Genomic DNA, 11,921 nt, shown 5'->3' on the forward strand with positions numbered 1-11,921 from the left:
ACGACCTTTCCCCAATAGCAAAGTTGATAATGATGTTCTTCTGCTAAGGATCTTTACCTATTATCAATTTGTGTCCACGTGCAGAGGTCCACGTGCAGCGCAAGAGATGTTGTTCATCAGCAGCTGAGAAAAACACCGTGGTACGGTGACGAACTTAAAGATCTCCGTCCGTGAGTTTCCTGATACCGTGAAAAAGACACTGGGATACTCTCAAGATGTGCTAGTCATTACAGCATGCACTCGATAGCATTTCAAAAGCAGTCCACTACGGGTCTGGGTCCGGGTGAGCTGACCACGTGGTGTAATAATTTTTTTTTTTTAGACAGGAGGCTTATTTAATTAATAGGAAGGAGGCTTTAAAGCTAAGAATTGTTGCAATGGTTCATTGGGAAATTACAAGTGTAAATTGATTGCATGGTTAAAGCGGGTAGTTGTTCTTTTTTTAGCAACTGGGTGGCAACACCCACGTGTATCTCTGTCAGCCACATTGAGTGGCAAAAGCACAAAGGAAGAGTTTCTGTGCATGCGTCTAATTAATTGTGCATATTTACTATTACTTTTGTGTAAGCAGCATGCTTTAGCCACTCATGGCGGTGGATTGCAACGATTGCTAACGTTTTAGACATCAGTTCAGAGTTCAGACTACACGTACCTCCTACAGATATGTTTCAGAGGATATCCTTCATCTAGCAATCCCAACTATAAAAACAAGATCTTTGAGGCTGCCCAAGGACCCTAACTCAGTGTCTGAGCTGGTGGCCAAAGCTGGCAAGAATGTTGTCACTGCGCTAGATCCCAAGCTGCTCATTCATCTAAAGGTGATGTGTCTCTTAATTAATGAATGCAATGTACAGTCATGTGAATAGCATACATGTATAACTACAAGACCTGGTACGGGTTCTAGTCGACTAGAAGCTGTATCCAGAATTTATTATTGCACAGTCAGCAGCAGTGGGTGTAGCCTCGACCCCAGGCCGATCCGTCTCCAATTGAACGCCAGGTTCTATTAAAAAAAAATCGGCCTGGGACCAAGGCTACAGTGGGTGAGGCTACAGGATCTAGGATACAAATTGTTGGTGTTCATTAAATAGAACATTGAGCATGCTCAGTAGGAGGTCACACCTACACACGTGGCTGAATCTCCAGGAGTGACGAATACAATACACGTAGTTCAGATGTCTAGATCTATTCTATAACACTTGATGACAGTGAATCTATAGCAGTGGTGATGAATTTAAGACTATGCAAGCCTCCTCAAAGAAGACAGCAGCAGATTCATGCATGATTCTGCATGCTGCAATTATATAGAATCAGTGCATGAGCTTGCAGTTTAAATTAAGACTCTAGGGCAGGAGTGCTACAACCTAGTGGTGTGAAGAAAGAGCATTATAAAAAGTTGGCTAAAATAAGTATATGTATAGGCGGATTTTTTGTGTTGTATGCCAGAAGCATAAAAAGAGCCTTAGCACCTAGAACACAACTCCATGCACCAGTATGACATACAATTATTACGAGTTGTCGATGAGTTCAAAGATCAATTAAAATTTTACACCAACCACCACTTTTTATCTTCTGGGCAGAACCCTGATCTCGAGTAAGATCAAACGGCAATATGCTACCGCTGATCGTGGCGCACGACGTATAAAGGGTTAAGGTGTGGACATTATTTAACAAATTTGCTAAAAATTAGTACCCGTTTATAATAGGTATATCTTGCACTGGCTCTTGGAAAATATTGATGTAGAAATCTCATAACAAACACTACGGAAAAGATATAAAAGATTGCTGTAAGAAAATGCTTAGGTAGGTAGATGCAGCTTGGACAATTATATAGACGGCAAGTTTTAGTTTGTCATTCGCTCTCTGTAATATTATGTGCTCAGTGCAGATTGGTCATCACACTAGTCAGTCACACCCAACCATCACTGTCAATTTTGTTGTAGTGTGCATGCATGGCTGTCGATAAAACTACAGATTAATGCGTTCAGCATGAAGATATTCCTTGTATCGCCTATGAGTATCAAAAACTGGGAAACTGTCAATGTCGTTGTATGCATGCATGGTATCGCCTATGAGTATCAAAAACTGGGAAACGCGTAATTCCATAAGAACTCTGTCTGTATGGAAAATTTCGTTTTCTATTAGCGACACAATTTCGTCTGCATGCATATCACATAATCGACTGTTAAGAAATCAGCCAGTTTTTTGAAACTTATAATTTAGCTATTTACGATTACGGGAGCTCCGGGCTGCAAGAAGCATCTTGGGCATAATAGTGGTTCTGTTGTGCCGGATATTGTAACACGCTCACGACCATCTTACGGGTAAGCTAATGATTATTATAATCTGTGAAATTATGACTAGTGTCTTTTGAGAGATTAATATTGTGAGATTGATTGAGTTCCAAACAGTATTCACAGCACTGCCTTTTTCATGGCACGGCGACATGATGCCCACTGTCGTTGACTGCAAATAGCTAGCTGGTAGTTGTAGTAATAGACTGAAAGGGGGGATCCGTGGCACCCGTGGATCCGCCACTGTACACGTGTGTACGTATAATTATCTCTTTGCAACCTGGTGCACATCTGTCAAAAGTTGAAGCCATAATAATTATATTGCCTTTTCAGTAGGAATTAGCACACCGAAACACATGCAAAAATGATGTTTCCTATGGGAGCAGAAGTATTGCGCCCTGGAGGTGTCAGGTGTGTCTAATTGGTGAATGCATGTGTTGAGGAGGATAGCACCTGCCGCCTAGTAAGCCACACACCGTACAAGGGAACCATGCAGCTCTACCTTCTCCGGAGATGAAAACAAAAAAATACTATTGAAAGACAAGATTAAATGATTGAAAAATTATACCAACGTGCACAGAATAACGTTCCACCCGTGATTCTGGCTTCACTGGGGGTCTGAAAACAAGTGCATTTGCTATAACTATGGTGGTTTGTGTATGCAATGCCCCCAAATTATATTGGTGAGACATTGCATGTATGCATGAATCACACTATAGTTAATAATTTTACTGTACAGCTTTCTCTGCGTGCTGGCAGCCTATTATAATGTCATAATTATAGTACCTTATATCCCGTTGCTACATTGTTGCCATGTGTGCAATATGCAGCATTATACAATGTCCTGTTTTAACTCATGCAGTCAGTCTCTAAGCAAATGTGAGTAAATCATCCATCAATGTGTCAACTTTAGACCTTTAATTAAACGATGCCCGTTCGTTCCTGAATAATTTTCTCTGTAGTAGTATACAATTCAGTGGCACCTGTGGCCATAATTATGCCTCGAGGCGTAGCCGCACGAGGGATACGGTAAAGCTGTCTGTGTGTGTGTCTGTTCCAGCTGTAACTGTTCAACAGTTGCAATGCGACAAAAACTAACAGCTTCTATAGGCTTCTAGCCACGTTCTCTTGGATTTTTATTCGTGGATTAGCAAACTAAAGCTTCTTTCTCGAGTTATGGCTAGTTAAAGGCTGTTGCAGTCTCTTCAGAATCTTTCATAGCATTATCTGTTCGCACAAACTTTCTATTCAACATATGAGTTAGCCTTGCACTAAAGCGCTAGCTTTTTGTTAGCTACAAGACTCAGAAAATATCTGTTAAAACAGCTAGCTAGCAGTAGCCATTATTTTGTGAAGTTGATCTCTTTGGACACACCCTTTAATTATTCCTGTGGATGTAATGCGCATGCGCGCTCATTCCCCATGTGTGAGAAAATAATATCCCAGATCCAGATCCTCCTGGCAGAATCATCTTTTTCTTGAGGGCCACAAAACACTACCATATAACAATATAGATCCATATGCATGTACACAAGTCCTCAGTTATGATAGATATTATATACACTGATTCTGTGAACTACAGATCCTGGAAGAATCAATTTTCTTCTTTCTTGAGGCCATATAATACAATAGATAACAACAATAGATGCATGTAAATAAGTATTTTTTTCTCAGTGAGTTTATATAGATACCGTATTACTAGAATGTTTTGCGAGCATCAAACTTTGCGAGGGTTGATTAATTCGCAACAATTAAATCCGCAAAACCTAAATTATTACTAGTAAATACACATGATCCTTTCCAGAACGCAAAATGTTCTAGTAATACGGTGAGCTAACTTTAATGTAAAATTCATTATAGAAACTACTATAACACTAATACTTTTGGAGCAAAAGCGAGAGGCATTAGCAAGCGCATGCTTGCAACACTCGTTAATACAAATATATAGTGCATGACGTTTTGTATATATAATGCACGAATCACACTATTTAATATTGATACTGTACAGCTTTCTCTGTGTGCTGGCGGCCTATTATAATTATGCATAATTATAGGACCTTATATCCCGTTGCCATGTGTGCAATATGCAGCATTATACAACGTCCTGTTTTAACTCATGCAGTCGGTCTCTAAGGAATGCGAGTAAATCATCCATCGATGTGTCACTGGCGTTGATTAGGTTGATTAGGGGTAGAAATGAAGTTAACTGGGGGTGCTGATCCTTGTTTGAAGTTAAAATTTACGACAGTTGTTATAATTATGTTGTAGCTACAATAGAGCTTGAAGTGTCGAAAGTTTTAGCAATTTGAGCCTGATATGTTGTTGATGTTAGAAACTGCCTGACGCTGCTTGTCACTGGTTCGTTCATACAACTTTAGACCTTCAATTAAACGATGCCCAGTTCGTTTCTGAATAATTTTCTCTGTAGTAGTATACAATTAGTATACAATTCAGTGGCACCCGTGCATGGCCACAATACTATGATTACATATAGTCTTGTGTCCTCACATTTCATGCATGTGACACATTGTTTGGAATGCTGCGTGTAGTACCATGCAGGTCCTGACGGTCTCAACTGGGCGGACATAAAACATTTTTTCTGTAGCTTCCATTGGTAGTTTGGTAATGTATACAGATCCATGTTCCTCCGGTGAACACGAAACTTTCTCTCAGAAGGTCTCCAGCCATTCATCCTGGCGTAAACATTTGATGAATGTGAATATCTTCTGTGTATCTTTGCAGCTGGCTCACCTAAGGCATCAAGATAACTGGACAACAGGGCTCGCGCTAAAAATATTAGCATGACAGTCGAAATGTCAGTCCAATTAATGTTTTGATCCGACAAAATTTAATTTTGCTCTGACATGCAATCAACATAATTATTATATATAAAGTTGGCCATACTATTTATGATTTCTATTAAAAATCAGGGCACACAGTCGTTAATTAGTTTTTGATCTTGTGCATGAGGCTGGCAGCATGATCTTCGAAGTCTATTTTGGGCCTGTTTTTGACAAATATCTTGGGCTATAGCCCAGGGCCATGGTCCTTTCCCGAAAATGAGAAATTAAGTTGGACGCTCGAGTATTCCATGAGCCATCAATAAACTCGTTCAAGTTTCTTAGGCCTGATACGTAGCTTATCATTAAACTTTGTAGAGAGAGATCTACCAGCCAAAGTGAGAGAACAAACTAAGAATTAACTTCAGATAGTTCGCTTACTCAGCTAGCTATAACTACATTCAATGTACAGCCATGAGGCAATTTGTAATTCTTGGTAATTTTCACTGATCCATTTATCCACACTTCTTGTTCTGAGCTACTAGAGCTCCGACAAGGACGTGCTAAAATAGCTAACCTAAACTGGCTAGCTCTACATGTATGCTCCGACAAAATGTCTGACTAACACGTGGAATGATCTGTCACGTGCATATAATGACCGGATTTTGTCAGGTGTCAGACTGTTATTTCGAGCCCTGGACAATGAAATTTTATAGGCAAGGAATTTCTGAAGTTACTATTAGTCTATTGTGCCTGCTGCCACTGAAGGGAGCTGCATGTAATCTGTAAAAACTGAACGAGTTCGTCTTTTTCCGTTAGTTTTAGTGGCTCACACGTTCCGACACGCTTGTGCATAATTTTTAAATAGAGAGATGATCTAGCTAATGCACAATTAATACAGAACAGTTGAATTTAGGAGTTGTTCTGGTTCGTAATGTTGTGACCCCTATTGCCAGGCATAGGAGACCCAGCCCTGTTTTGAGGCCCTCTTGAATCCCTTTTAACGTTACTTACAAGTTTCAGATCCTGCATGCTCCACTACCAGACTCACCATTGCTAGATGTACTAGGTAGCTGCAGGTCATGCACGTGCAGTGCTGCTGCCTTGAATCTTTTTCCTTGGCCTTCCAACTGGTCTTTTGCTAAGTGGTGCAGGCTTTAGTAAGTCCACCAGAAGGTAGAAACCTGTCACATCACATGGCTTCATTGCCTAGCAACCAACCACCCCACAATTAACGTTTGTTAACAATTATATACACAAATATCATTGTATGATGTTAAAAAGTGATGGAACCTCCTGGGGGTTGTACTATACAATCATCCTTCAGCTTCTTTCCAAGCGAAATGATCCACCCTAGAGCTGAAGAAAACTCTTCATTTCTCAAGGCTTCTTCAAACTCATCTCATGCTTTTTGCTCCGTAGAATCTCGAGGGGAAACAGATTCAACAAAAAGAATACCTTACAATAATGAAGTAGTTTTACCTATTAGGCACTTGATACAACCACTTTAGCCAACTAGTCGACATGCTACCGATAAAGTTAAGAAAATCATTGTGCATGCTGTGTTTGCACGCTGAAAGTACTAGCACATGCGCATTGTGCTGATATTTCACGTGGTATTAATATTTTGCTTTGAGGTACAATCGTCGAAAAAAAGTGACCGTTTGATAATGATGCCTCGAGGCGTAGCCGCACGAGGGATACGGTAAATCTGACTTGTAATCATAATTTATTATACGTGCACAAATTCAAGGTATAGGTTCGTGTTCAGTTCAGCTGAGTTATAGTTCAGTCCTTCTGTTGAGTAATTGTTAGTCGTTGAACGTGCTTTAAGTTCAGTACGAGGGTGGATCGAGATGGTGCGGGCGTATCCAGCAGAGGCCTTGTCCGAGTGTAAGGGGTTTTTCTTCGAGATCTGGTCCTCTCTCTATGCCGTGGCACGTACTGTCCATCTTCATGTCCGTGGAAAGGTGGGGGCGGGGGTACGTAGGGGAGGTGAGGGAGAGCGCCGTGATGAAATTGAGGAGGGTATGGATATGCATGGAGGGAAGAATGGAGGATAGGATTAAATGGAGGTGGATATTGTAGGAGTGGAAGGCCTCTGAAGGGTGCCGGTGGTGGAGAAAAGCTGTTTCCTGTAGAGCCAGTGCCAGTAATTGAATGTGGGCTGCTGTTTGCTGTAGTTGTAGTTGTAGTTGTAGTAGAGCCAGTGCCAGTGATTGGATGTGGGCTGCTGTTTGCTGCATGTAGTTGTAGTTGTAGTTGTAGTTGTAGTTGTAGTAGAGCCAGTGCCAGTGATTGGATGTGGGCTGCTGCTGCCAGTGATTGTGTTGAGAGCTGTGGCTGGTGGGTTGGGAGCGGGTGACATGTTTAGCAAAGCATTTTCTTCATCCATATTTTCACTTCCTTCTTCCTGGATGTTTAGGTCTCTAATTCCCAGAAGCTCATCCTCTGGATCAGACATTCTGAATTGGCTGTTTCAGTGGACTGAAGCATTTATCCCAGTGGCCTTTTATATAGGCGAGTGGAAGTCATGATGTAATGAGGTGCTACAACTGGAAAAATGATGTTTGGGGTGCTCCATATGGAAATGGGGATAGATGGGGTGGAAAATCACAGTTATTGTGTTTTGGTGTTGGAATTCGCAGAGATGCATGCTTTTTAAGTATGGGCGATACGTGTTAATTTTGTGTTTGTGTCCATGTGACTGTGTGCATGTAGTTGTAGTGTTGTAGGTGTGAATCGTAGCTTGGGAATCAAGGCATTGACGTAATAGTGAGAAGAATTCCAGCATAACGTTCGGATCAGACAATTCAAGTATATTAAGGTCAAGCATAAATTATTATTGTAAAACACTTGTAACTAACAGACTGGGATGCTATAGTATAGCTCCAAACTCTATCTGCATATTCGAGAAAGACAACTATAATATTCTTGTAGTAATGGAGACTATACTGATGTGCTGACTTTTATTTCCAACATCCTGTACCCAAATAATGTACTTCACACATGAATGTACCTCAAAAGATGCATATAATCTACCCATGCACCCCTATATAGCCTTATATATTAGTGAGGACATTGTAGCTATATAAATGTTATACAGTGCAGGACTGTGTGCTCACTATAATCATATAGGGTTTGTACATTATAATGCTCCCCTTCCTATGCTAAAAGATAGCCATAAGTGTATAAGCCATGCAGTAGCACATTACTGACATTGTTTGGGCACCAAAGTATGACTCAATGCTATACCTATATATACTATACAAATGGTGACCTATAGTTGACAATTACTTTCAAAAAACCGAACACCATCATAATGTCTGCATATAATTATATAGGAGAGGAAAGGGTATACTTATATATGCTAAAAGATAGCCATAAGTGTATATATAGCACATTACTGACAGCACCAAAGTATGTTGATTACCGGGATAGATGCAGGAACCTCAATTCCACGAGTTGCACATGCACCCTTGTCTTGGTATGCGTATATGTTGGTGAGGGTGGATGAGATTTCAGGTGAAGGTACGCCAAGGCACATTCATTCCTGGTGTGATCGACCCCTCAACAAATGATATTGTGGAAGCTTCTCAGTCTGAGCAATGGGCAGCGCTTAATTGTTGTTGCAGGGATGGTTGCTGCTCTTGTCCTGTGAGCGGTATCTGCTGCTAAGAGGGGTGCTGCTGTGGTTGGGTTGAAACGGGTTGCTGCCACGCGTTGGGCATCTATATGTATAATATAAAATAATGATATAATAAATAGGAAAATGAATAGAAGTGGTATATTGGTTACAGTACACTGTAATTATACTTCTGAATGTCCTGACATGAATACAAGTGGTATAGATTGGTTACAGTACATGTCACTGACACGTATATATACGCCGTATTCTTAAAATTTGTAGCATGAAGATCACAGACGAACTCTTAAGAACAATGTTACTTCCTTGAAAGTCTGCGAATATTGCATAGTGAGACACAAACCACCTCAGCAAAGTTGTAGAAAATGAATTAGCTTTTGTGAGAACTTTTTCATCCAAGAATTGATCGACGTCTTGTCCCTCAAAGGAGGTGTAGGGGAGGTGTCTGCCAATCTGGAGAAATAAAATAACCCTTTGTAAGTGTTCTGTGTCAATTTGGCTAAACTTTTCAACTTTTTCAGCTCCAGTCGAGTTCTTGTGCGCGTCTTTGTTAAAACTAGAGCACTAAAGTGCAAACCCTCGGCTGGTGACATGATAATAAAGAAACCAGACGAGTGATATAATTATATGACTAGATAGCACAGCAACTCAAGAGCAATAAAACTAAAGTAGTAGCAACATACATGCATGAGACATGCACTGTGGAGACTGGGATCACAGCAAAGAAACCTGGAGTCTTAGACTTAGAGAAGTATGGCTCCTGCCAGGCTGGAGTATAGGATCCAGAGTCAGTCAACAACCAAACCCATGGCCCAGTCACAATTCTACTTTGACTTATTCAATTGTTGCTGGTACGGATCACTTCAGCTCCAAATACCTAGTCAAGGCCACGTGTAGCTAGCTAGCTGTGCAAGTTTATGCTTCTTAGCTTTTGCTCGCTTTTATTCAACAAAGAAGCTTTAACATCAAGATCTGCCACTATTAAACCAAGATATTGTTGTGTGAAGACTGTCTATGCTGTAAACGCAGCGCCAGGTGAGTAGATATACTTGTGACAAACAAACAGACAAACAAACCAACGTACTACCGTGGCTGCCCACGCGCGCCTCGGATAATTATTGATAAATCTTCTTTGGTCAATAAACTAAGTGTTATCTCTGCATGTTACTGTCTGTACTCCGGAACTGCTGATTTATGAGGGATGGCCAGTACGAAAACCATATGTAATGCCACGAACAATGTACCGTATATAGCGGATAATTTTCGTGGGGCAAAATATTCGTGGTTATACGTTTAATCCTGCACAAGTTGTGAAAATTAATGGGCGTTTCTAATTACTCGCAAGTGGTTTCATTACATTTTAAAATTATTTTTTCAAACTACGGTATATGCAAAATGTGATTAAATAAACCTGCTGCAGTCAGTTTCAACCATCTGCAGTGTACTCTCTCTTTGAGTTTCTGAGATTACAGATAATTATGCCTCAATGCATACGTATACGGTAGTGTGTGCGTAGACTGTTACAGCTGCTCAAGGATCAATGAAGTGCAAGTAAGAGTTTCTATAGGCTTGTCCATGGAGTGTTGCTAGGGCTAGGGTTGGTAGCTGCAAGAGTGAGAAGAGAGCTGCAAGGCTCTGCTGCGCTGATGCAGCCATTCATTTTAAACTTGGACTTTTGGTATTGATCTTTTTTTAACAATAATCATGGCCGATCATTATCCAATCTTATGTTTTTCTCTGTGTGGTTCTAGATTCTCCTGCATGCAGCAAAATTATTAAGGCAAAAAATGTTCATCATGATAATTATAATGTGTGTATAAAATAGCTATGTTATGTAGTAGCTTTGACATCTCCACTGAGGTCATAGATGCAGCAAAATTTCCGTATGAACATTATGATATTATCTGTGCATGTGTATTATAGCAATAGCTATAGTTCCTATCAGTTCCCGCTATAATTGCTTGGGGGTATGTGACACATGACTGGCAGTTATATCCTGCTTGCTGTCAAATACTACAAACTAGAAATTCTATACGATTTCGTTTTTCTGTTGGTTCCTCGTTGAAAGTTCTTTTTTGTGAGGTCGTTCAATTCCTTGCTGACTAAAGATGGCAACATTATTGTCATTATAATTATTCACGGGCAAACGCATGCAAGGAGTTACGTCCTTACATTTGTAAAGAAAAGAAAAATGTCTATACCATGCATCCTCAAATCAAAAGCAATACAGCCCTTCTAGGAGTTGAATGAGGTAAAAAAAAGTCTTTCTACAACGTTTGAAGTTCTCAATGAAGTAAATAGTATAGTGTGGGAATGTTGACATTCTGGACCAGTTAAATCACGCCAGGTTAATTTCTTCGTCTCCTTATCAACGTACCACTTTGCATGTCTCGTTTATTATAATAATAATTATGACCACGAAAACAATAGTTGAGTAACTCAGCTCACACTATATAGTGTGTACACACCCACTCACGTTAGTGGGGCCTCTATGCATGACTTGCTGCCTCGCCTGCTGTCTTGAGCATGAATCATCTTTAATATGCTTTGTTTTTTTGTTGTGTTTGTTTTGCTCAGATCAACGTTTCAATTTTGTTTGTAGGTCACAAATTAACTGATTTATCATTTAGGCTATCTACAGTCTTGGTCACTTAGAGTCACTTGCTGTACTCGCATTGCAACCGAGAGTTGTAGCTATATACAATAGTTTGCTGAAATTAATAAATTTGATGCTAAAAATAAATTATTTTGGGTGAGGTGAAATGTCCTGGAGAAGCCCACAAAACCAGAATTATGGGGAACGGCTGACCACCAACTGTGCTCTAACTACCCCCAGCCATGCTCTAACTACCAAAAATGCAACCACAGAATAATAAGAGCACAATTGTAGATCAGTAGTGGCAGATCTTGGGTAAACACTTCGATTTTTTGTACACTGTGTCAGTTGCAGTAGCTATAACTTAAACATGTTCCAGTAAATTCTTTGCTGAAGTCTCCAGCTGGTAGAGAGTCCCTTAGGCAACGTGTCACAAAATACGATATTATTTTACTGGCATAGTGAACTGTGGATCCGTCGAAGATTCATGATCATCCATCTAGAGAAGAAAATAAGAATACAGCCTCTATCAGGCATCTCTGTGCAGGAACTCCTGGTGCCTTAGTAGAAGAATTCGTCCGTCCGTATAAGCTATAAAAGCGAAA

Source organism: Halichondria panicea, chromosome 3 (genome assembly GCF_963675165.1).
Source record: "Halichondria panicea chromosome 3, odHalPani1.1, whole genome shotgun sequence".
Classification (NCBI taxonomy): Eukaryota; Metazoa; Porifera; class Demospongiae; order Suberitida; family Halichondriidae; genus Halichondria; species Halichondria panicea.